The sequence below is a fragment of the Argiope bruennichi genome, chromosome 5 (assembly GCF_947563725.1).
Source record: "Argiope bruennichi chromosome 5, qqArgBrue1.1, whole genome shotgun sequence".
NCBI classification, from domain to species: Eukaryota; Metazoa; Arthropoda; class Arachnida; order Araneae; family Araneidae; genus Argiope; species Argiope bruennichi.
Genome location: NC_079155.1, coordinates 94,706,749 through 94,732,544, shown reverse-complemented (window position 1 = coordinate 94,732,544; position 25,796 = coordinate 94,706,749). Strand labels below are relative to the sequence as shown.

At 27.8% G+C, this 25,796-nt stretch overlaps 1 long non-coding RNA gene across 1 annotated transcript in view; it reads left to right on the top strand.

Annotated features, from left to right (window-relative positions):
• The first annotated feature begins 3,101 nt into the window (after positions 1–3,101).
• LOC129969537 (uncharacterized) overlaps positions 3,102–25,796 on the top strand; it is an 82,902-nt gene continuing 60,207 nt past the window's right edge. The window contains exons 1-2 of the long non-coding RNA XR_008784532.1: positions 3,102–3,293; positions 23,215–23,268. This is a non-coding gene — a long non-coding RNA (uncharacterized LOC129969537). The remainder of the gene's footprint in view (positions 3,294–23,214; positions 23,269–25,796) is intronic.

Genomic DNA, 25,796 nt, shown 5'->3' with positions numbered 1-25,796 from the left:
TGTATGAAGATTAATTTGCCTAACCCTTGCCATTTCTGTTTAAATTGCGTGTTTTCTGTTACCTTTAGTTACCTGATAATGGATTTTCTATAATATAATGGATTCTTACAATCTTTTCTTATTATTGTGTGAAAAAAGAAAAAAGAGCATAAATTATCTGTGGATTTAAGGCTCTGCAAGATCATGAACTAACAACTATTGAAAATTCTTCTTTTTTAAGAGTTTGTGTTTGTGCGAATGGTATGTTATTTATAATCTAGTTAGTATGATGTATTGCTCTGTAAGTAGTAACTATTGGTTCAATCCTTTGGATTTTTAATTTGAAAAGTGTTTGGATTTAATATACTTCGTTATTAATTTAATTATATATTCTTTTGCGAAATTTTATGAATGATTTTATTATTTGTTATGAAAGTTTTATGAATCGATTATTATAATTGTCAGGTATGAAAATGAATAAAAATGATTTTGCAATTAACTTTTAAACTTAAATTAATTAATTATTTTATTAAAATTTTTAATGAGAACTTTTACAGTCAGAAATGATCATAATTAATTAATTAACAGAAGAAGAAATAAATAAACAAGTCTGCAAACAGATTAATAAAACATTTTCGGTTTTATTTGGGAAAAAGCAGAGTATTGTAGTAATGCCAAGAAGGATAATGATAAAGTATTTAAAACAAAGATATATTGATTACGATGTATATAAAACAATTATTAAAAAAATACCTTTTATTCAAATTATAAAGAAAAAACTTTATACGTAAAATTTTTTTGAAGTAAATATATAATTACAATTATTGAAAAATGGATCCAGAAAACATTAAAAGAATTTACATATAAACTCAGAAACATTTTGTTAAAAATGAAATTCTTGATCATTAGACTATTCTTATTATAAAAGAAAGGGTGTTTTTCTTGCAGAATTTACATTAATTTATTGTTTTTAAATAAAATTAATAATGATAAACTTTTCTAGTTTGCTTATAAATGTTTTCTTGGTAATAAAATTTGGGTGTTATATGGCTAATAATGCGCCAATTTTACTTTTCATTTGCGAACTTTTAAGATTGAATTTGGAACATATTTTAAAACTGAAATATATTTGAATATATTTTCTCCCACAAATTTTTATGTGTTTACAAATATAACCTAATGTAAATTAAAAAAAAGAAAAGAAAATGCTTATCTTTTTGTCCTATATTCAATAGAACAGATTCTCTTCTAGCTGAATAATCTGTTAACCACACATTTTGTTTCTTCCATTTATACAAAATTATGATGCATAAATAACAAAATATTTATAAATTGTTGAAGGTTTGAACTAAACATTCAGTATTCCTCATATCTGCATTTTGCATTATATTTCTGTATTTTATGAATTAATGGAGAAATATTTAATGTATTTACATATTACCACCCATAAGGGCTATGGTCACCCAATTTTCTGCATAAAAGCATTTGGAAACATGTCAATTATTTATGAAATGTTCAGACCGACACGAAAGAATAAACAGTAATAAATGAAATCTTAAAATTACTACCCGTAGCACCTAAATGCACTTTTTTTCAGGAATCAACGAGGTTTGCAATCTGTTTCGAATATATTTTTACGAATTTTTTTAAATAAAATCATATTATGTTTACCTAAAGTTGCTTGGCAGACCAATGGGTTATTTTGTTTTTGTTCGTTTGTTTAAAATTCTACTTATCCAAACCAGTGGCATAGTTTTATTTTAATCCTCTTATTGTGTTATATATGGATCCTTATCGCCTTATATATGAACATGTTTTTTTTTTTTTTTTTTTAATTCTACTGGGATTGCTACTCTAGGAAGTAGGGGTGCAGATAGTGGCCGCTGTCCAGTGGCATATCGAGGAGGAATGACGTCGATGAAAAAGTATTTCTGCCCTTACTGATGATATTTGGTTTTCAAAAGTGTAAAAAAATATAATTTATTAAATTATTCTCTACATCCCCTCTCTCCCCACGACTTGTGTATTGGACATCTGTACCCTCCCTCCCCCGGATTGTTATGCCACTGTTTTGTAATTATCTAATAATTGTATAAAGTTTAAACTTTTCTGTGTTATTTATTCTTGATTTTTTTAAAATATAATCAACTGTATATTTTTATGTTTTATAAACTTTGCTTGAATTTAACATTGCTTCTTTTAATGTTTAATATTGAGTGCATAAATAAGCGATAGTTTATTTTACTTTAGTTAATTTGTAAAAAGAAATAAGCACATATTTTAGAACTTAAGGAAATTATTAATAAAAAATTGGCATGCCTCGAAGTCTATAAAAGGTATTTTTTTTAGAATTTCATTTTATATGATAATTTCGATTAATTTATAGGACTGATTCGAAACAACCGAAATTTATTATTAAAAAATCATAAAAATAAAACTGATAGCAATTTGTAATTTTCTTGCTATAATATTTTTTTTTACACCATCTAAATATAATGCTCAGACGGTATATTAATTATTCATAAAGGGAATTTGTTTTCAAAGATCGTCTGCATTTTTGTTATTTATTAATAATCTGAAGTTAAAATCGAAATTTATTATTAAAACACCATTTTTTTCAATTTTTGTTTCATAATTATTTTTTCTTTATGTCAGCAATACTTAATGTTTGATTTATTGTAAAGGTCTAATATGATTCAAAAAATTTCGAAAACGTTTAATTGAAGGTTTGATATGTCAAGTCGAATTGCTACAACCTTTAAAAAATTCTACTGTTCATTTTTTTTTTTTTTTTTTGCGATTAAACTAATATGTAATACTATATTCTTGTAAAAATTATTTTATCTAATTTTTTGAGGGGGGGGGGGATTTTCTAATAAAATAAATCGAAGGAAAATCTTTTTTAAAAAACACGGAGTTCGGATATTGAATAACATTTCATGACTAAGTTTAAACATTTGGTGAGGAAAGAGCCTCTTCCTGCCAGTGTTTTATGATTCTTCCTTCGCTCATTTTTATTAATGCTCAACCTAAGCATTAAACCGCCAATTGCAGAGACCCGGCGGCATTGAACACAATCGTCGCGGTGTATAGGTGCATGGATTGGCAGCACGTGTGTGACTTTGAACTTGAAACACTGCAGTGAGCTGCACGCAGGCGCAGTGCAGTCGGAAAGGCTCCATCTAAAACTGCGTAGGCGATTCCTGTGAGCTGGCAGGGTTGTTTTAGTGGAGAAATGAAAAATAAAACAAAATAGTAAACTTTTGAAAAGGTTCTTTTTAAATTAGACGGTGCGGGCTTCATTACGTTAAAAGGTTGGTAGTATTAATCATATGCTATTGTATCAGTTGTCTTTATATCTCTTTAGTTACGTTTTACTGAAAGAGACGGTTTGTTTATGTTTTTGAAACAATGTTGTGACAACTGTGGAGTCCCGAGAAGAAAACAAAAACAAATCACGTATGTTAAAAATTTTAAATAATTTTATAAATTATTTTAAACTGAAAGAAAAATTTACGCAGCAACTTATTTTTCGATCAATCAATATACGTCATCATTGTAAAGAAAACGACGTAATTCGTTCTTTCTAATTTACATTATTCGTGTGTTGTTTCGTTTTTAATAAGAATATCGTTCTAGAATATGATAGAATGAAATAAAGACTATTTTTTTAAAAACAGAAATCGTAAAGACATCGGCATCTGTTCTGTGAAAATATCAAATTTGTTTTATATATTCGTGAGCATGGGAATAGTTTATCATTATCGAGATGAACAATTGTTTATCTTTATCAAGATAAGCAATTGTCGTCTAGATAAGAATTTATTTTTGTGTGTGTGTAGTATCTTAACTAGTACTTGAAAACGGTTAATATTAGAAATTATCAACTGCCTAATTTAATATTCGTATTTTAGATGCTTTATAGAATATTTTTTATATAAGATTAGTTATTTTCACTTTAATTGTTTTTTTATGAATTCCGCTTCCTTTTTTAAAAAAAATTTCGAGGGATACAATTAAATTCTTTTTAACTGTTATCGATACTTTAAATTTAATTAAAACGCATAGTATTTTATTTGTATGAAATGATAAATCGTAATTCTCAGATTCTGAATTAGTAAAGTGGTTTCCATTATTTACCTTTTTTTATTGTGGTATTTATTTATTTTTGCATTCATTATACGAAATCATTAGATAATATCTTTGAGCATTGTTATGGATTGGTGATCAAAGTTCTAAAGTAACATTTTTCTTTTTTATTTGAATATAAATCGGATAACTCAAATTAAAGCTTTTTGGATCCGCTCTTACTAATCTTGATGCATCGTTATCAGATTGCAAAAGCCTTAAACATATGAGAACATTTCCTTTTTTTTATTCTTAAAAAATTTATCTGAAATACTTCATAAAAAATGTCAGAGGCGAAATCCTCACTATTGTGTGAAAAGGCAGAACCAGTTGTTATAAAGACTTATTGTATTCAATAAAATTATTTTATTATTTAAAAAATTTCAGTTAAAAGTTCCATTAAAAAATCAATATTAATAAATATAATAAATGTAAATTCTTTTTATGTAGTCATAGCTTTATAGCTTATATGTTTGAAATTTTTTTGAAAAAAAAATCTTTTTTATTAGTTGAAAATTTTTTCTTAGGTTTAAATATGTCGTTAATTTAAAATTCGAAGATTATTTCCGCATTCTTATATATACTGAAATTTTCCTGCTGTGTATTTTCCTCTTTGGAATAAATTCCACGGTGGAATTTTTTCCCTCTAATTAATCTCGGCTACAGGAAAAAGAATTGGCTTAACTAATGAATATTGGCTTTCAACTCACTGATAAATTAAAATAGTTATTAATTATTTTACGTATAAAAAAGTTTGAAATTGCGGAGGATACAATTAAATTAAAACTTAAGTCTTTTATATACTGTTCGAAATTATTAAATGATAAACTTATGTTACGAAAATTTCTTTTTTTCTGAATTTTATCTCAAATTTATTTATATAATAACCGAATTTCATTTAAAAAGATGCACTGTAATTAATATACTTCAGAAGAACAATTTTTTTTCCACATACTGCTAATATATTTTCAAAATTTTATCTGTTGTTCTCTTTTTCTTTTCCCTCTTGAATTGAAAGATGGTTGGTTGAACATGTAAGGAAAAAAATAATTGAAATTAATTTTTTCACTTATTACCTTAGCGTCATAAATATCATTAATATTTTTATTTTTAAAAAGTTATTTTCAAGTTGGGAACAAAAATATCTTCGGGAAATTTTAATTCTTTCTGATGATTATTTAAATTTTTTTTAAATAATAGTGGGAAAAAACATTTATTTTTTGTGCGTGAAGAATACTATTGAAATTTGAAAGATAATCTTTAGAATTGTATTTTTCATATTATAAAGTCAAAAATTGTTACCTGGAAAGTTTTTTTTTCTATTATTTTAAAAATTAATAACGGATATTAGAATTGACAATCTTTTGACGGTTTTTTGAAAGGAATTGTTTTCATTAAGGAATGAATAAGAGGGAAATAATGTTTTGGAATGAAGGAAAATATTTCAGTGTACTAACTGCAGTGTAAGGATAACTTTTTAGGTAGCATTTACGTGTTAAAATGTTATTACATTCTTATTTTGTATATTAATAATTTATGCTTTGCATTTATTGGCATTATATTTTCTTATTTCATTATTTTTATTAAAAGTTAAAAACAAAAATTAAACGTTATTGAATCAAGATTAGCTCAATGTAGTCACAATTTTTCTTTGTTTGTGTGATCATTTTTTCCCATGAAATATTCTCATTCCAGTTCTTTTAATAATGAAAAATACTAAGATTTTTCAATGATGCAAATTATTTTTTGTCTGCCGTAAGAATGTAAATATATAATTGAAAAATGGCGTATTGGCTGTTAATGGCTGTGTGTGGCGATTATTAAACTGTGATTTATAATTTATTTGATTATTTGTTTATAATTGTTTAATTTTGATAAATATTTTAGTTAGAAATAAAATAATGCAAATAATTATTGTTGTTGAAAACAGCGCAACATCTGTGTGAAAAATGCACGGTAATTTTTTCGTAGAATGATACTATATTGCAGTGGACAGAATATTTCTATATAATGAGAGAAAGTTGATTGAAATGTTCAAAACATTCACCCCTTGTTGGAATTCTTGTTTTTAATTGAAATTGGATTTCTACTGGGGGAATTCGATACTTGAATCTTTGCGCATTATTAATCTTAAACAGCTTGGTAAATGAATCGTTGTGCATTATTAATCTTATACAGCTTGGTATATGAATCTTTGTGCATTATTATTCTTATACAGCTTGGTATATGAATCTTTGTGTATTATTAATTTTATAGAGCTTGGTATATGAATCTTTGTACATTAATAATCTTAAAAAGCTTGATATATGAATCTTTGTGCATTATTAATCTTATACAGCTCGGTATATGAATCTTTGTGTATTATTAATTTTATACAGCTTGGTATATGAATCTTTGTACATTAATAATCTTATACAGCTTGGTATATGAATCTTTGTGTATTATTAATTTTATACAGCTTGGTATATGAATCTTTGTGCATTAATAATCTTGAAAAGCTTGATATATGAATCTTTGTGCATTATTAATCAAAATGCTTGGAATATGAATCTTTGTGCATTATTAATCAAAATGCTTGGAATATGAATCTTAGTGAATTATAAATCTAAGAAACATTTAAAAATGTGAATGGAGTTAATAATATGGCGGAGTTATTTTGAATGATGCCGATATGTTTGAAATCCACAAGCTTAATTCCTAAGAAAATTTTTCCCATCGTTTTGGATTTTTCTTACTATAAATACTAATCAGAATGTTTCCTTTATTTTATTTATGCTTGTTATTATTTAACAATAAAATATTCAGATCACCGTATGTATTTTTTTCGTAGATAAATTTTATTGTATCCTTTTGGTTATTAGTATCGCAGTTATTTTCTCTCTGAGGATTGATAGTTGAATGTTACATAGCTTGCTTTGCTTAATATTTACCAATCTTAAAACTTGCTCAATGTTAATACAAAGAGAAAATATATTTCTTGCATTGTATGGGAAGTTGTTAATCTTCTGTAGGGCAAGTGCTAAAAACTACAAAGCAACGCTCTTTAAGTGGTTATTTAAGCTTTTAAAGTGGTTTAAGCTTTTGTGTTAGTAATTATCCTTTATTTAAGATAATTAATGCAAAACTTCTAATGCGGCGTTTGGAAATACCTATTTATCTGTCCAATCTGCATTGTTCTGATGTCCTAACGTGCCGATCTGCAACAATTACAACTTGGTAAGATGCAGTGGATTTTTATGCTAATGAATCTACAGTCAAAAGGAATCCTTTTACATTTCTAACTAAGATCATGTGTCATTATCTTCATTTTCAGCAAGACGGCTTCTCCTTGTGCTTAAATGTTAATACTTCGGCAACCTTGAAGCCGCTAAACTGTAAGTTGCTGTTAATCATCAGTTAGACCTTGAGGAAATGGACATTCATGCTTCAATGACCAGCATCGCATGATACGTTTAATGTATGGGACCCTACTTTTTCCTACCGAATAAAAAAAAAATAGTTGTAAAAAAATGTTTGCTTTGTTAAAATATTGCTTTTGTCGTGAAACATTGAATAAGATAGAAAAGGAAGTAATGCTAATTTGATGCATCTCGTAAAGGTTACTTATCTCTGGTGAATTTGGAGGATGTCTTGCTTGGAACTGGTTTTCAGTGCTGGCATTTTCGCTGAAATAAGTTCGTAACACTCATATTAATATTTTTTTTAAAAATTGTTATTGATAATTGCAACAGTTTTGTGTAAAGTCCTAAGAAAATGCTTTTATTAATATACTAAAAGTATAAAAGAAATTGGGGAAATTTTTTAGATAAACAAGTTTGTTGCCAAGATTTACGCTTATGATTCGGGATCATGTCTAATCAGATGATTCCTTTACTATCTCTTTACTGTTATAGAGAAAGGGTCAACTAATTAGATAGTAAGTATGAATCAATTTCAAGTATATATAAATCACAAACAGGTGATGTGTTAGAATAAATTTTTTGAAGCCTGTGGCACTAAAAGAAATATTCTAATTAAATTAAAATTTCAATCACATTTATTATATACTAAGCGATATGAGTTTGCTCTGCACTAAAATCCTTTCATTCATAAGAATTTTTACATAAAAAATTTTTTTTTGCATAAATTATTATGATTTGCAAAATTTTTTTATCGTCTGCTTTAAATTAAAATTAGAATATTAGTTGAACTAGATTTTTAAAAACTGCCAATAACTAATTTTCTTACGTTATTAATATTTGTTATATTAGTACTGCACATTTTGTTCACATATGTTGAAGTATAAGAAGCGTTGTGTCTTCACCTGAGTGACTGACTTATGCTCATTCTCAACGTAGTTAAATCACTACTTTAAAACCAGTAAATGTTTTGTCAAAAGTCGTAAAATAATGATAATGTAGTTAGTTCTAAGTGGAAAAAAGGCAATTTTTTAAAAATTTCTATTTAATTTTTGTGCTCCGAAAAGTTAATGTTTAATCTCGTGTCTTTTATAATTGGGCAAAATTTAGTTCATGTCTTTAGGAGATATGAACCAAAAAAAAAAAAAAAAAACTTAACCACAATGACTTTATTTATTAAATTAAAATATTAAGAATTTTCTTTACTATGATATTTATTATGGCTTCATTTCCTTATTTTGCTTTCAGCATTCACGCTTTTAAAAGTTTGTTTTGAACACTTGATTTTCGATAAATAGTTTTATAGTTTTTGAACCTTTTAGACACTAATAAAAAAATTATGAAAAATAGTTTTTTTAAAAAATTTTCTGCTTTGGAATATTTTATAATTTATGACTATTTATATAATTTGTAATCACAATATTTGTATCATATTTTATAATTAATTATTAGTTCTTGGAATTATTATTCTGATTATAAGATTTGTATCATTTTTTATAATTCATTATTCGTTCTTGGAATTATTATTCTGATTGTAATATTTGTATCATTCATCATAATAAACTTGAATATGTGAATATCTCGATGGATTTTTAACTTGCTCACAATGTTTTAGATGATATTATTGAATGAAATTTCATAAAAATATTATTCTTTACTTCACTTAGACCATTTTTCCCTTTACATGTATATATTTAATATTAATTGTTTAAAAAAGAGGTATTGAAACCCTATTATTGATCCGTTTATATGATATAAAACCATGTTATTCTTTAATATTACAGAATTATTCAGTTAATAAATCAAATATTTTAAAAGTTTACAGAATCTTCTTTCTTGTAAAATTGTTGGAAAATCGGCCTAAAATTTTTTTTTTGATAATTGATTAAAAATTGAAAGTTTTATATTATAATTTTCGCATCATTAGAAAGATATTTTTTTGAATTTAAAGATGTAAATATAGTTTTTGTTCTTATATATATATATATATATATATATATATATATATATATTTAGATATTATCCCAGAAAAATGCCAGAATTTTATTTGATTTTTTATTGAAATTTTGAAAAATTACTCCGAAGCGCAGATTTCAACCCTACTGAGTGTATATGTGACAAATTTGTTAGCTGTAGGTGAAACGGTCCGACTTCTATCAGTTAAGATGTAAATTTAAATCCCGTATTAGGAATTCTTTATTACAATCATTGTTTACTGCTCTTTAAGGTATATGTTTTTATTAAATTGAAAAATAATAATCCAGGAACTTTTAATTATTTGAAATTTATTTCTTCTTAATTAAATTTTAATGTTGATGATAAAAGTTTTAACTTTCGCGTATTTTACTACAGTATGTTCAAACAATATGTATTAAAGCATAATCTTGAGATAGAAGGAAATTGATATGTAAATATTTGAACACTTTCTGAATTTATTTTTTAGAATTGTGTATAAGTGTGAGGTTAGGTGTGCCGTTGAAAGGGAACCATATACCCTGAAACAGGATAGGATTTTGCTCATATTTGTAATGTTCTATTTCCTATTTTAAAAAATAAAGTGTTCTTTTCTTAACTTCATCATAAAAAGTACAAAAAAAATTTAAAAAAAAATTTAAAAGAATTATGTAAACCATGTAAAACCTAAAATGTAATTAATGTAAACTATGTAAATTTAATCTTAAATTTTTCTGTTAAATTAAATTTAAATTTTAAAAAATAATTTAAATTTTGATCTAAATTCCAGGGGTGGAGGTAATGGAGTTTCTTGAATTGAAATAACTTGGAGATTTATCGGTGTTGAGAATCCAGGTTTTTGATAATTGGAATACTTAATCGTATTTAAACTAATATGCCCCCCCTCCCCTAAACTCTTATAAAATCTGTGAGGTCATTCGTGTGATGTAGCTGTCTCATGGCGAAAGTTACTGTCCTCGTCGTTTATCTTCTAAATGCAGGCTATCTTACGATGCGTTACATCATGTACTTTTTTCCCTCTATAAGATGCACAATCGATAAAAAAAATCTATTTGATAGTTACTAAATATATATCATGAACATTTATTGATTTCATTAAAAACTAGTTTGCTTGATAGGAAAATTTAATGCAACACATAAATGTTCTTTTTCCAGCATCGGATGTTCCATTGTTCAATTTTTTCTTTTTGCAACAAAAAGGAAATGAAAAGAACTATCTGGTTAACAAAAGAATAATAGTTAATAGATTACGCAAACAGTACAGGATTGTTCGTTTTCCAGTCAGAAGTATAAATGTCAGTTCTGTTCTTGGTATATCCGAAAGGTCGCATTTGTATAATTACGTAAGAGGAAAATTTAAGTGACCCTTTGCTTGCTCATAATGTAAATTCAAGGTTGATTCCGGAAATGAAGGTTGTTTTTTTAAATCGTATATTCCGACAGAATTATATAAATTAGGATATTTTATGTTGAAATAGGAGAAAAAAATTGAGGGAGAATCAATTTATTGCAAAGTTGTGTCTTGGAATTAATTTTTAGTTTTGTGCAATGTAGTTCGAAATAAGTTAATCGAAATATAATTCCTTTTGAATTATATTTTGATTTTGTTGAAGTAATATGTGCATTAATAAATCTGGAAAGCCTTGAAATGCTTACTTATGAATTAAAAAGTAATTAAGTATTTTGTGTGTACTGTTTTTACAATTTATTATTAATTTGAATTAGTTAATAAAATATGAATCATAGTAAGTTATTAAATTAAAATGCCAGCTACCTGGTTTTAAATGTGTTTGCAGCACAAAAACGTAATAAGACAGTAATAAATGTAATTTTTTGTTAAAAAAAATACCCTTTTTATTAACATTTTAAAAAGAATAACAAATTTTTTTTATCAAAAATTTGGATGGTAAAACAAAAATATAAAAACGTCAAATAAGAGTAAATTAAATCATGAATTTAAGTAAATAAAAATTGTAAATATTTATAATACTCCATTATAATTTTTTACGTAATGAATGTTTGGTACTTACTTATAATATTGATTATAGCTTAATAATCTTTTCCTACTGTTATCTGCGCCTCGTTTTATGATTTTTGTTTTACCATCTGACTTTTAATGAATTTTCTCATTTTCATGCATTGATTAAAGTTTTTTTTTATAATAGTTTGTAATATTTACTATTTTTAGTCTTCATGTGGTAATCATTGCAGGGTAAAAGCTGTATTAAACGTCCTAAGTTTTATTTCGGAAACGACTGTGGTCATGATGACGTTGCAACGCCGTAAGCAGATCATTATAATATATAATCGACCGATTTTTTTTAGATTTACTCATATCTAAATAGTTATAAGATTGAATCCTAAAAAAAATTACTATATTAATATAAGAGATGTCTAAGAATAAACTATGCATAACTTATGTATTTTTAATATTCTACTAGAATAATAAATATTCCTGTTTCTAAGAATAAACTATGCATAACTTATGTATTTAATATTCTACTAGAATAATAAATATTCCTGTTCGCATTTTTAATATTTCTATTCTGAAAAATTAATTCTTATAACATTTGGAATGTTGCTAGCTTTTCTTAATTAGGGATAAATAAAAAAGGTTTTTTAGAATTTTAATAAAGTTTTTAATTAAAAATTAATTAAAATATTAATGTATTTCTTCCACAACTTGGAACACTGGCCATGCAAAAATATTTTTCCACAAATTTTTTTTATTAAAAATAAACAGTGATGATGTTGGTTGCATTTGCTGCAGTTTTTTTCTTTTTTATAAATTTTAAAAATACCTTCAAAGAATTTATTATTCGACACCATTGTGTTTTATTATTTTATCCTTTAACGTTTATATTAACACTCTTACGACAGTATTGAATGCATTTTTAATGCGTATCTTATCATCGCTGTAATTTAAGAGAACAATTTTAAAATAATTTAGAGTCAAACGACTCAAGGTTAAAACTTAATCATTGTGAACATTTGTAAATTGCCCATAACGATGCTGTAAGCTAAAGATTCAATTTCTTTTACTTGAAAATAAGTATAATGTGTAAGGATTTAACTTTTTAATTTTTTTGTCTTAACATTTATTTTATGCTGCATTCCTGGCATTTCTTTATGAAAACTAGTCTGTTGATGTGATAGACTTTTACTGTCCATATATTTATCTTAACATAGTTGCACCTAGAACTTCAGCGACTAATCCATTGGCGCACAAAGTTAAGTAGAGATTGATTCAAATTTTTATTTTTCGCTCTTCTAGGAGATATATTATATTTTCTCCTCGTGCTTGAATGTAAGAATGTTAAAAAGGTATTACCTAAAGGTACTTTAGGGGCTATCTAAGGGTACTTTATATTTGATGTAGTCTCAAGATATTTATGAGTATGAGACAATCTTTGCTCCTCTCTCTTTTTTGCACCTTTTCAATTGCCTATTTATTAGTAGATTTAATTGAAGGAAAAACAGAAAATTATTAAATGGAAATATTATCGTATGCCTAATGCATGCATATGTATGATCGAGCTTTGAGCAGAAGACATTTGAAGCGAATTATAAAATAATCATAACTACCAGTGACTTAGCAATATTAATGGTACCAAGAATAGAAGTAATAAGTACCACGAATTTTCGTTGAGTTGTACTCAGCGAAAATTTTTGCCATGATCATCTACAGAGCACAAAATGCAGTGTTTGCAACATCTGTGTACTCTGTTGCTACACTGCTGAACGAACCTATTTACTTCTTTCTAATCTACCTAGAAACACTTAATGAAATCCGACACTTAGTTGCATTCCATTTGAACAGTATTGTCCTACCGCGAGGACAAATACCCCACCCCCTTTCTCTTTCCATTCCTGTTGGCTGTCTTAATAACTCTAAACCTACATCCTTTCCCTGCTAATAAAAAAAATCAAAAACCTCTGGCGCTGGTCATTTTACCATCGAGAACATAAAATTTAATATCCAATCAAAATAACTCTTGCAATCCTCCTCCCCTCTCCCACCTGTTCTACACCGAATGTTCATCGGCGTCTACACCCTTTCTGTTGAGGCTGACCTTGTTGCTTTTTTGTTTCCATTCTTTTCTATCGGCTGCCTTTGCATAAAATGTGAATAGAGCATTCAGCGAGAGCCTTACTGCCTTGTCAAGTCGATTTTTCCCAAGGTGATCATCGAGAATGGGCAGAGGTGATTCATCCCCTACCAGGTTCCTGCTGGTTCGGACAATACATTGTTTGTGATGTGTGAACACTGTAATTCAGCTTTCTTTCTGTGTTTAGTTTTTCTTTCGTTCTTTTCTTTTTCTTCTTTCGATGCGAGTTCCGTGAGGTGGTGTCCTGTATGCTGCTGTGAACAGATCAGAATCTCGATTAGGTGCTTTAATGTGGTTCCCGGATGGCTTGGATATATATAAAAAAACACTTGTATAATGCGAAAAAAATAGTAGCAGATAAATAAACAAGATAATTGTTTTAACCAAAACAAATATGAATATAAATATGGTAAAACTAGGTATGGGAACATGAGGTCTCCTAGAAAATATATAATATAGCTCACATCCTTTGTTTCTCCCAACCTTAACTATTTTTTTCTAGTTATATCTAATTATTTTAATTAAGGTATCTTTATGTTTTAATCTAATTAAACATTTTTCTATAGATGTCTCGTTAATGTACTTTTTTATACATTATTTTTAGCAATATCTATAATCAATAGAAATCAGTCACTAGAAGAAATTGCTAACTTCTCTCGATAAGGAAACACTATCTTCCTGTGCTTTGATTCACCTTTTTATACTTAATATTCTTCTGGATCTTATAATCTTCTTCTTGATAGTATGATTTTACTAAAACATTCTCATGAATACCACCTTCTTACCTTGTACTTTCCATAAACATTTCACTTTGCCCAGATGCTTTTTGTTTGAACTTATATAGTGGTGCCACCTAGTAGTAGAATTTTCATAATCTGATTAGTCATCGATACATTTCCAAATACAATTTCTAAAAAAAATTATTAGAAATAAATTTTCTTTGTAGATTAATAATTTTTTAGCTGGGCAAGTAAAAGTCTAAGTATCAATTGAAAAAATTCAGCTTTAAATTTATTTAAATTTAATCTTTAATATAAATAAAGATAATAGAAAAATATTAATCAATAGAGTCAATATAAAAGAATCGAATATTTTTATCCTCATCACTCGGTATGAGTTCTCAAAGGGGGCGACTGCCTCTGAGTGTGCCCTAGAGTCTTCTTTGGGAGCAGCAGCAGTTCCAGAAATTAACTGGCATAAGACAGTGAAAAGGGGCGAGGGTGGCTTACCTACCTACTTAGAAAATTAATAAAACAGCATGGATGAACTATTAGATTTACATATTTCTTAGGTTGCAAGAATATACCAAGTTGAGTTTTAAATTCCTTCTGAAATACAAAGGCTACAGAATCATCAAACTAAGAAGAGAAAATCGAAAAATTCTCAAACAACGAATAATTAAAAGTGAAATTCAGAAATGGATACCAGGAGGACCAATAATCAATCAAAAATCAATTCAACATCAAAAGCGGGCTTTAAAAATCAATATCAGCTGTCTACCTTGGTTTATTGGCTAGAGTATAGAAGTTTTTAATTGCTTTTTCCTCATTGCATTTGGCAGAGAGTTAGTTCGGTTCAAAAGCTTATTTACTGTCGTAAGAAAAGGAACATACTGTAAATCATTGTAACTGTACATCAATTTGCAACTGATATTAAAGAAAAGTAATCAGCAAATTGTTAAAACTTCACAAGTCTGAATCATCTCATTGATATATATTTTTTTATTTCTGATTAATCCTGCCTTTATTTTCAAATAGTTTCTAAATATTTTTTTATTATATTGACTATCATTTTTATTTCCACTTTGTGATTACCAATAGATAAAATAATTATAGATGTTATGCAACAATATTTTAACATTTGGTATGATTATCTAATATGGAAAAATGGGAAGAAGATAATTAGAAATCATTTTTTTATTGTTAAGGGGGCAATAGGTCCAGAAAAGGTTTGAACCTCTATTTTATGGCTCCTTGTTAATTAATTGAGAATATGATGAAAGATTTCTTTAAAAAAAGTACTTTTAAAGGTTATATAAGTATACTTACAATGCAGAAAGTACTTGTGAGAAACAATGAGTTCATGTGATTTGAAGTTAAGTTTAATTTGTTTGGGGGGGATGACTTGAATGGGAATATCAAAGAAAGGGAGTAAAAAAAATGATCTTGAAAAAGGAAGGCTTGATCTTGAAAAAGAATTTTTTTTTGTCTTAGAGGTACTTTTTTTTTTTATCTCGGGAAATATGTGTACATTCTTAAGTACTGCCCATATGGATGTCCCATAGTTAAGATCTTTTGACCCATTACTTTTCTTGGTATATTGGTGCTCGAGACAGCTTACCTGGAGGATGCTTGGTTTTCAATTGGCATCCGTTAAGTTCATTGCTTAACACGGAAAGAGCAACAAATTTTATTTCCTTTCATAGATTTGATTAAGAATGGGCTGCAAATATACAGGTTTGGTGTAAATGATATCAAATTTTTCGTCCAGCAAGCTCACTGTACTTTTGAATTTTGCTCATAGTAACACTTCCATATGACTCTGTAAGCAAATATATTGGCAACGTAACTTCAAAATGTTTTTTACTCAAGACAGTAAATTTAAAACATACTCTTCGAAATCTGGATATTGCATTTTTTGACAACTACAGTACTTGTTTGCACACTGTACTTGATCATTTAAAACTGAATACATTTCTTGTGATCGATGAGACCGTTGGCGGGCAAAAGAAAGAGATTTTAGTCGATTTCTTAGTAGATTCTGTCAAATGAGTGACTTTGAATTATTTTTCTGACCTTGATGACACGATGATCGAGAATTGCCATCAGAAGGAGGATCACTCATTATAGACTAGATTTTATCAAAAGTTCTTCATATATTTGATTTTCATAAAGATTATATATCATGAGGTTCAAAGTATCCGAGCATTGATGTGGAATAGAAGTTCGGTGAATATCGTCTGCTGAATATTTCTGGAAAATACCATGTTCATTTTCCAGGAGTTTTTGTATAGATTCTAATAGGATGGATGATTAATCTTGGTACTTTAATTTTTTATAATAATATCGCCATTGTTACCTAAAAAATGATAGGTTTGTAATACAAAGCTAAGTGTGGCATAGAAGTCCTGACTAGTGAATTTCAAAATTATCCAGTGAAATTTTCAAAATAGTTTTCAGAATTATCTAGTGAAGCTCGAGTAATAAGAATTTTATCAAAATTTAAATAGATTTTTTAATTAAAACTGCAATCTTATTGTCCCCCCCCCCACAGTAATTTCGAAATATATTATAGCATAAACAACTATTTTATACCATTTTAAGATTAAGAAAATATTTTTCAAAGATACCAATTTTATTTCCGTTCAGTTTTTTTCTTTTTTAAAAATATTTTTTTCAGTATAATTTTTAAATGTTACTGAAAATGCATTGCACTTTCCTTATTTTTAGTAACTGCATTTATACAGTAGAGTATTGTGATGATTTTAAACAGATTGGCTTTGTGCAATTTAATTTCTGTAATTAAAAATTAAATAAGTTTTAAAACATTATCTGCTACAATGCTTCGAATCAGGGATTCGAATTTCTTTTTCCGTTTTTTTTTTCTTGCATCGGATTGACTTCATGTACCATTTCATGCTTCGCTTCTTCAAAATATCCAATCATAATATGCTGTACTTAAACGAATCAAATTAACAAGACGGAATGCAGGTGTAATTAAGCGAATCTTTATGCGAATATTTGAATTTTTTTCTTGCAAAGCCTGTCAATCGCCGGTAAAGAAAATGGGAAACGTGAGTGAAAGTCGACAGATTTTCATATTTGAAAAAAATTTGACATTCCACGTTAGCACGTTAAATGCTATGTCAGCTGCCGGTAACACTTTGAACTTTCTTTTCAGACCACTTCAGTTATCAGTTAGACAGTATACTTTCATTTCGTATCTCATCTGTCACTGATGGCTGACTTTGTATTTTTTTTTCAGGTCACGTCATTATTGTTGACTCTGATTATAATTTTCGGTCAAGTTGCATTTGTCGTTGTTGACTGACGATAATACATTTAAAAAATAATTGTTAATTAATTTTAATCTGGTGGTCACAAAATAATGCATCTAAATGAATGCCGTTTTATTGCAACAATATATAGATACGATTGTTAGCAAATCTGAAAAATCCGATATTATGAAGTTGGTGTAAAGAACGCCAAAATAGATTCGGCGATTAACGTGCTAAATTTTGTGCAAAACTTGGCGATTTCTTATTGGAAACGATTCCAACAGCCGTCTGAAACGAAGCATTGAGTACCAAGCACATTAAATAATGATACAATCTCAACGAAATTGGTGGTATATGGAGAATGGAACATATTGTCATGTGATCTGAACATCCAAACATGAGATCATTGCTGACTAGTGAGGTCCTATTTAGTACTGAATTATTGAATCACCTTCAAATAATAATCGGCAACAGGTCCATTACTGATATTCTCTGGCAGCGCAATCAGAGGACATCAGCACTGGATTCATTTGTTCCATTTGAACAGAGGATTTCGACGTCAAAAGAATCTCTGAAAACTACTAACTATCGAATTGATGGTAATACAGAACGTTTTAGCCTCATCAATCATATCTGTACTTGTCTGATTTTTGACTCTCTCAACATTATTTCGTGTGATTTATGGATTCTTTCCAAACTGAAAACAGTCCTGAAACAGACAAGATTTCAACTTGGAGAAGACGTCATACAACATGGACAGACCAGCTAATTACAATCTCAAAAAGAGTTGTTTCAAACCTACTCCAGAAAGTTGCGGGTTCGCATCGGATTTGGATTATTTTTAATAGGAAGTAGAGAGTTTCCTACTTAAATGTTCAAAAAATTCTATGGCTTTCCAACTAAGACTACAGATTATTTACAAAAATTACGCTAGAAGAAAAATCAATATAAAACAAGTAGAAGTAACTGACTTGAGTCGAAAAATATCAGATGCCATTTGGTCAACTGGCGTAATATGTAATAAATTAGCACAGAAGCATTGAAAGACGTTTTTAATAGCACAAAAGGAGTATCATGGAAGAAATTAGAGTACGCAGTGGAATAGCAACAAGGAGGCAAATGGTATTAATGTCCCAGATGCCAGATTTATTGGTCGAACGGAACAAAACATTAATGCGATTTTACCATTTTTTAATTGAAATATCTTGAAGCCTGGGTGCTGTCTGTATTTACTAAACTATTATGCTGAAAAAAATTATATTATGACCCTTATTCCTTTTATTTTCTCTGTGATACTGAGTGTACGATAATTATGCCTTACGATAGTTTCTTTGTGTTTTCCAGAGCATGACGTTAAAAATAAGATATATTTTTACTTTACATTTCACATTTTGATATATAAATTCAAATTTCATATGCCAGATGGTATTGTGTAATCATACGGATTATTCAGTTTTATATTGCTTAGCCGTAAAACGAAAAAGTTAAGAAATATTGAATTGATAACGCAAATATATTTCTTTCAGTTTTAAAGAAAATTAAACATTAGGTATAAATTTTCTATTATGAATTACCAAAATATATTTTATCGTATTTGATTTTGACATTTACGCTAATTTTTGAATCTACATTGTTATGTGTTTGTATCACAATTGTACTATGCTTTTAATGAAATGCCCTTTACTTGAAATAGTTACAACCAGCAGAATGGTTTTTAAAATACATTTTAATACTTTCTTCATTTTTATATTTGCGCTTATTCTATTAAATAATTGCATTTTTTTAATAAATTCAAAATGACTTTTAAAACTTTGTTGTAATGAAATTGGTTTTAAAACTGATTACTTTCGATTATAAGAATTTAATCAGTTAGAGTGGAAAATGTGATTGAGAAGTAAGCAGAAGATTTTGAAGCAGACTTTCTCGGTGCATTGAATGAGAATTAAAAGTTGTCTAAAGGTATCGAAGTTAACGAAAAGTGTACGAAACCCGAACTCTATGTCTACAAATGCAAAATGAAAGTAATCTTGTAATTCTTTAAAATATCTACCAATATAATATTAATATGCAGGAAGATAAAAATGCACCAGCATTTTTTTTAATTCTATTTTATAATGACTATATTATTTTGACATTTAAGTTTTTAAGGGAATGAAGTCAAAAGATTTAAGTCGCGTAACAAATGTGTCTGTGTATGCCATCTAAACATACAAATGGATGTAGCACTGTATGACACTTATGGCAATCACTGACATCTTGCATTGTATTGTGCATAAATATTTTGAACAAAATAATTGTTATTGTTCAATTGTTAACTAAATACTAGATTTAACATAGATGATTGTTAAACAAAAATGATTTTAGTTTTTCATGACAATAAACAAAAATGATTTTAGTTTTTCTTGACAATCTTCCGTCGTTGAGAGCGTGGACTACAAAAATTCGAAGAGAAATTCAAAGCTTGCATTTTACTGGTTATTGTTAAAGCATAATTTTTTTTCTTAAACATTACGTTTATTTTTTATATTGTATCAGTAATCTAATAAGTATTGCAAGTAGAATTAATTAAATGCATCATAATGTGATAAAAGTTATTAAAATATATTTTAGACATGTTCAATAATCCTAACAGTTCTGATGTAAATGAAAACTTTGAATTGCAATTAGATATTAAATAAATTAGAAGTTCCCAGACCCACTGGTGAGTTGCGAATCGATTTTGAATGCATCTATATATTTCTACATTTAGCAAAAAAATGCGTGTTCTTAAAATCTTTATTAAGACTTACATTAACAGTAATTCTTATAAAATTATATTTAATTACAAATGTTTTTTTCTTTGCGAAAGTTTCGTTTTGACCTGTAAAATCTCTCTCGAATGGAAATGTGGGATTTCGTCTCTGAAGAAATGGCATGCGTTTAGAATAATTTAATCATTAACTTAAAAGACTGGAAAAAAAAGAAAAAACTGATGGAAATATTGTTTGCCATCCTTTCTTCTACAATTGCTGACGAACTATTAGGAATTGATATTTCTTTAAAAAACAAAACTGAAATAAATGTGAACGAAAAAAAAAAAAACCTGTAAGAACCTAGCAAACACTAATTGATTTATTTTTAAATTATTAAATTTTGATTAAAGTACTTTTTTATTCAATAAGTCTTAAAATTCACTGTGTCAGAGTTATGAATTTTGTGTTAATAATAACCATTTTGTCTTTCTAAAATGAAACCCTTACAATGTAGCCAAATTTTCAGAGATGAACGCTTTTGCTTAAAACGATGTGGTTAAAGATACTGTAGATAGATATTTAGACCTATCTTAGTAAATTAAATAAAATTGCAATGAAATGAATTGATGAAAACCATATTATTACATATTTGAGAAACAAGTTTTTGTGAGTTAAGTTGCAACCTTGTAGACTTTTGGTTTTCTGTCTGCTGTAATCAACCTGTTTTAAGAAGATCATCACTTTCGTATTTGAACATAGTATCGCATCTCTTATTGAACATCGTATTTCAAAGCTACTTCAGTAGTATTTAGTTCATATCTTAAAAATCATTTCAATATCTCTGATTTCACCTGAATAATATGGAAGTTTGTGCAGTGAAACAACTCTTTTTCTTTTTAGCGGCTCGTTCAATAATTAAACAGGTGTATAAAAGCCGCAAATAAATCGAGTGGAACACAAAAACGAACAATAATCCAAGATTAACACTTCACCAAGACTTACATGACCACAGAGATCTAATCGGCTTAGAGCGTACAACCGCATCAGTTGTATTTAGGTCCAGATGTGAGGCATCTATTAAAGGTTGTTGCCCTAGCATTTTAACTAGGTAGCTGCCTAGGGCCACAAAATTGAAAAAGGACCGCAAACAAAGTCGATTAAAAAAGTTTATTTCTCTTGTATTCAAATAAATAAATTTATAAAAAATAAATACAAATTTTTTGAATGATAAAATATTAGAATAGCATTTTATCAGGTATAATTGGTTAGATTTGTATTTGTTTCATTGTATTTATTTAGTAATTAAAAAAATGTATAAAACCGAGCATTTATTTTAATAAAATTGTGCGCAAACAGAAATGTCGGGCACTCTGGGGTCATAATAGATAAAATAATACATTTTCATAAAATCAATAAAATAAAGTATAAATCCTAAAATATTAAAAATATCTGAAATGTGAAACTAAAATGACCTTATTGAAAAGAGAAGACTCAAAATATGAATGCATAACGCCGCAAAATACCTAATCCGCTAATGCTTGCAGATAGCAAACATGGGGGTATGGTTTGGAATTTTGGAGAGAAGTGCGCCAGCTCAGATGTCGTCCTCGTCATCTGATCGCGATTCAAAATTACGAGGGCAGGCCTAAAATAGCACTATTGTTGCTTTAAAACGGGACGTTAATATAACTGAAATGAACTGTCCAAGCACGGACCCCAACAATAATAAAAATTGCAGAGTACATTTTTCGACCAAAGTTAAAATAGCTTACAGTCAGTGCAGTTAAAATTTAATGCTTAATTTTGAATGGGAGAACTTTATAATGACTGTTTTTATTTAAAGAATTTTAGTACATTCGAGTATTAAAGATATATTTTTTATATTCCAGATTTTAAGTAAAGAATAACATTTGTGCATTAATAAATTAAATTATTATTATCAGTATTAATATCACTTTTCATAATGCTTCCGTAGATGTTAAAGATATATGATCTTATCTATTGAAAATCTAACTCTGCCAATTCATCCGAATTTATGAAAATCAATTTTCCTCTTTTTATAGTGTTTTTTTAAACTCTTTTTTTCATTGTTATCAGTTTTGTTTTGCGACGTGACATGGCTGCTGCCATTTTAATATTTATTATTCATTATGAAATATGGAATTTGATATAAAGAGCACGTTTTTCTTGCACGTGCTTTCGTCCATCGAACTATTTATGTCGAAATTCATGGAAATTTACTTAATCATAATTAAGTTAATTCTTTTCTTTTTACCGATTTGTAAAGGTTTACTGGTAATGTGTGTGTGTAATGTAAGTTTATTTTATTACTAACTTATTTTTATGCATTTAATGCTGTGTACTTCTTAAATTGTATACATGACGAATGCGATTGTCGATGCTAGCGTAAAAATGTAATGATTGAAAAATCGCCCTAATTGTTTAAATTCCCACAAATATACTGTGACACTTATATACAATCGGTTATTTTTCTTTTTGGTTTTATATCAGTTTTATTTAAAATACAATTGTATATTTTCCAAAAAGTAATGTTTTTACGATACATTTTTATATATTAGCTGAGCAATAAACACAAATATATCAATAATCAACTAGTTAGTTCTCCCCTAGCTTTAAAACAATTAAGAATTATAAGTTGTTGCTAAAATTAGGTGGTTTGACTTTGCCTCATGTTTTAAAATATTTTTAAAAATGGATTTTGATTTTGAATAATATTGTTAATCTGAAGCTGAGTTTCGAAATAGTGCCATTATATATTGTTATGCTATATATATATATATATATATATATATAATATGTGTGTGTGTGTTGATATAAAACATATGAGTGGTGTTTTGTTTGTATTATATAATAATTGCATTTATTTCTTTTTACAGATAACCGAAATTTGAAGAAACTCAAAGTTGAAGAGGATTAATTCTCCGAGAAAGGTACAGAAATTACTATTATACTTTCGATTACTAAAATATTTCTAATAATACTTCCAATTTTAAATTATTCGACAGTTCTTTGTAACCGACATCTTTTCTAAATTAATTAAAAAAAATCATTAATCGAGAAATGAAACTGTTAATTTCTGGTATTATAAGGCGAAAATTTTACTATTTGTAAAGCTTTAAGATTAAGTAAACACGTAATATGTGGACAGTTGTGAAATCCCTACGTAATCTTAAAAGCCTTGACATTGATGGAATTAATAAGAGCCTTATCAAGAAATTCCCTCTGAAACAAATATTCCGTCTTATTAAAATGATTAACTGAATACTTAAAATCAAATATTTGGAAAATTGTTATTGTTGCTCTAGTTCACAAGTTGTGCAAGAACTTAAACACACCTGATAGCTATTGACTTATCTTCTTCATTCCTAGCCTCAGCACTGTTGTGCTTTTTCTTGACTCACATTTTTACACTTTTAGACATTTGGGCTTCGTAGATATTCCATGTTCCTATTTTATTATAAATTGATACAGATATTTTAATTCCATGAGTGTAGCGCAGCTTAACCAAAGATGGCTTTTGTGCCATAAAACAAATAAATTCAACTTCCAGTCTCAGTAAAATTATTGAATAAAACACTAGATAAATCAGCCATACAAAAGATAGCATAAAATATATGAGTGCATGTATATTAATGAACATTGTGCAAAAACAAGATCTATGAAATTATGCAATTCGTTAACAATGGCTAGGACAAACCTGAAGAACATTGCAGTAAAATAAGTGTTTTAAAATGGCTCTTTAGAAAAGAGTAGATGTTATTGACGAATACTTTGAACAACAAGACAAACTACTAATGGTATGATGCTTTCTTCAAGAATTATCCTGTAGCTGAAAATGATCAAGCAGCAAGAGAGCAAATTAACATCATTGACTTTTTAAATATATATATATTTTTCTTTAATATAAATTGATGGGCACATTTTTTCACGTTAAAATAGCATTGATATTCAGTTTGTTAGATATGCATTTTCATTAATTTTAGACACAATATACCATGAAATATATCTTTAAACGTGATGCAAATTATTTTGCATGAGAAAATGTTCCAATTTTTTTCCATCCTGAATTTACCTGTATTTCCTAGTATCCGATATCACCAGTAGACTTTTATGTCTGATAATAGATACTGCTATGTACCAGATTTGATATTGAAGTAAAAAGTTGTTTTTCTCTAAGAGCCGCTGTTAGTTTTATTTGTTTTACAATGTTGAATATATGTGAAAATAAAATGCACCAGTTAGAAAGAAATAATATTTGATGGATTTTTACGAATCTTTGATTGAGGAATTCAATATCATTTTATTAAACGGCAATACTGCAAAACTTGGATTAATTCTCAAAATTAGTTTTCTTTTGAATTAAGAAGGTATATTCTGTTTTGTTGATCACTTATTGATCTTTTTTCATTTTTTTTTTATTTTCTTGTTCTAATCCAATCAAAAATACGCGTGCAAACATCAGTTCTTAAATTAAAAGTCAGTATTTTAATAAGCTTGTGACAATATTTTGACTGAGTTAGATAGCAGAAGTTGTTTCTGACGAAAATTCAAGGCAGGATGAGATCTTCTGTAAGAGTCAAGATGCCGACTGATGTGTTAGTTCTAAACATTCTCATCCCCGTTCTGAAAAAAAAAAAAAAAGAAAGAAAGAACTAATTACTGAATTTAAACGGATCTCCAGTACTCGCGTTTCTTGCCAGGAGCGGGAAAAAATCTTTTTATATAGCTTGTTTTAGAAAAAAGCTGAAAATGCTTTTCGTCTTTTCAAATCAATTGTAAATTCAACCGTTAGTTAAGGGAAGGCTAGTTAATACTCTAAACACAAAGGGTTGAAGTGGCTCTTTTGGGTATTTATTGAATAAAAATTCAATAATTTGTTCTATTTATAAATATTAAAATGAATTTACACATTTTCTAATACGTCTGCTCATGAAAAATGTTTATTCTTGGGTACATTTTGAAATATTTTTATAGCTATTTTCAAATTGACATTAATCAGTTAAATATTTATAGAAAATAGTAATATTTAATAATTTAAAGTAGTACTTTCCCTGGTACATTTTAAATTTTTAATCAGCAGGTCTCGCACCAGAATTTTGTTAGTATCGCATGTATTTTTAATCCCAGCTATTGAATAATTACTGCCATTCTATTTTGAATATATTTAAAAAGAAATAGATGCATAAATAAATGTAAAGGCGAACGTATCTGTTTAAATTAAGCGATATCTATGCAACATCAGCTTTTTTTTTTTTTTAAAGAATGTTATTTAGGAGTGGATAAGTCACACAGATACTTGAATAAATATTAAGTAGACAAGAAAAAAAAAGTAGATAAATTTACACCGAAACCTACAAACCAAGTTTCATGAGGGACAACGTAGGATTAAAGACGACAATGAGTCTGAATGCTTGTTCTTTCTTTTATTTTTAACATCAGTTCTAGCATTTTCTTTTTT